The following is a 2,322-nucleotide window of genomic DNA, read 5'->3' on the forward strand; positions in this document are numbered from 1 at the left end:
ACTCCAGAGATCTCGAAAGGGTATTGGCATATATTCGATAAAATGGCCAACAATCCACAAGAAACCGAAACCTCTACATTGCAGTATCCCATCGTTGACACTGCTATCAATGCACCCATGAAAGCTATCCCTCTACAAAATATTCCCACCTTTCATGGACTCACATCAAAGGATCTAGATGCATTCTTGTTTTAATTTGATGCATTATGTCAGGGTTATGATTACACCACCAACCCCCAGAAATTAAATTTGTTTCCCTCCACGTTAAAAGGAGGAGCCTTGTGTTAGTTTATGGGGCTAGTAGGGGAACCATAAATGATTGGGATCAAATGAAAACCACTTTTCTTAAAAAATATCAGGACTATTGCAGATCTGGGGAACTGAAAGACGAAATATTCGAAATGGTAGCCAGACCTAGTGAAACATTGGAAGAGTATGTGGAGTGCTTCTAATATAACCTTCAAAGGTCTCCCTATGCAAATCTTCCTTTGCCTGATAATGTGCCAAAAACTACACTGATTAAAGGGATGAAAGAACAATGGATAGAGACATTAAATATTATGGGTAAAGGTGATATATATCAATAAGACTATGCTGATATTATTAAATTGTGTATCAAGTGCTCAAGAGGTAGTACGAGATTGAAACCAACAGAATGCGATGTGACCACCAGGCACACCAAAATCTCTAGCGAAATCATCACTCATGTAGAAATCGACAACTTACTGGAGGATTTCAAAATAGATATCTTGGGAACTTTGAGAACGCAATTAGACATCATGCAAGCTAAGCAGAAGCAGGATGAAGCATAACAAAACCTGGTGATATTTTGCCCAAGATGTAGGAAGAATCATAGTCATAAAGAGTGCCTGTTGGATATGGTACAAACCTATGCCATATGCACCAAATATCATGCCACAGAAAGCTGGCCATCTCTCCCAGGGTTAAAGAAGTTTTCAAAGAGGTAGAGGAAGAAATAGAACCAGTCTACCTGCTAAATCAATGTCACCAATGGAAGACACGACAAATAGGTATGTTAACTGACCCATATTCTTCCTTTCAACACTCACAATATAATGCTCAACAATACACAGGAGCGACATGGCAAAACCAACCAAATTTTCCTAATTGGTCACAATAACCATTCTCTATGCCACCTTGGTCCAACCAATCCAATCAAAATAATAGCTGGCCAAATTTCCCATACTTCCCACCATTTTGGCAAAATAATACATATCCATCCTAATGGCCATCCTCCACTTCACATAACCAAAACTGGCAGTCAAACTGGCAAAGACCTATAAATCATCCAGCTGGAACAATCCCCTTGTCCCAACCTACACTACTAGCACCTTACACATTCCAACAAAACCCTCAACCCAATCTACAACTGTAGCTCCCAGCCTAGCCCAACCCAAATCTCGACAATAGGCCTATCCAATATGTACAAATTATTGAAGGACCAGAGCCAAAAACTGAGTTGAGGGAGTGTAATGAACTCAAATTAAGGTCTCAGTGGATAATTGAATCAGAGGTGTATAAAAACATACAGATAGAAGATCTGTTACCTCTAGAAGAAACACCTCAAATGGAGAATACAGTTAAACAGAAAAGCCACGATCGAACTATTACCTCTTCTCCACCATTCCCAGAGAGATTGATCATACCCTGCCCAATAGAATATCCTGATTTCGATCTTCTAGGAGAATTAAAAAATCTTTGTGCAAAAATACCTCCTCCAGGCTATTCAAGACATTCCCATTTATGCAAAAACTATTAAGGAATTATGTACTAAAAAGCCTAAGAGGAAAATAAAAACAACCCCAACTGTCCACGTAATCAATACTTTGTCTGATTTATTATCAGGCAGAGAAACACCGGTGAAATATGAGGACCCAGGAAACCCTATAGTCATTGTACAAATAAATGGATGCTCCTTCCCGAATGCATTAGTTGATTTAGGAGTAGCCATCAATATACTCACAACAACAACCTGTCGAAAACTTGACATTACTGCCTTGGATCCAACTACAACCCTACTGGAACTTGCTAACCGATCGGTTTTCAAACCAGAAGAGACACTACAGGATGTAATGGTGTCTGTAGATTCTTGGGAATATCCAACAAATTTCCTGATTATCAATCCTAGAAATCGGCTAGATGGACATCCCCTAATTCTATGAAGACCTTGGCTAGAAACCACAGATGCTTACACAAGCTGTCGAACAGGTAGCATGACTATAGCAAGAGGAAGTAATGTGAAGAATCTAGCTTTATATCCTCCAGCTCAGCCCAGCCTAACAATAATAAAAACTAGAAAAA

The sequence above is a fragment of the Pinus tabuliformis genome, chromosome 4_1 (genome assembly GCF_031772625.1).
Source record: "Pinus tabuliformis cultivar Carrire ecotype Pingquan chromosome 4_1, CPIR1, whole genome shotgun sequence".
NCBI lineage: Eukaryota > Viridiplantae > Streptophyta > Pinopsida > Pinales > Pinaceae > Pinus > Pinus tabuliformis.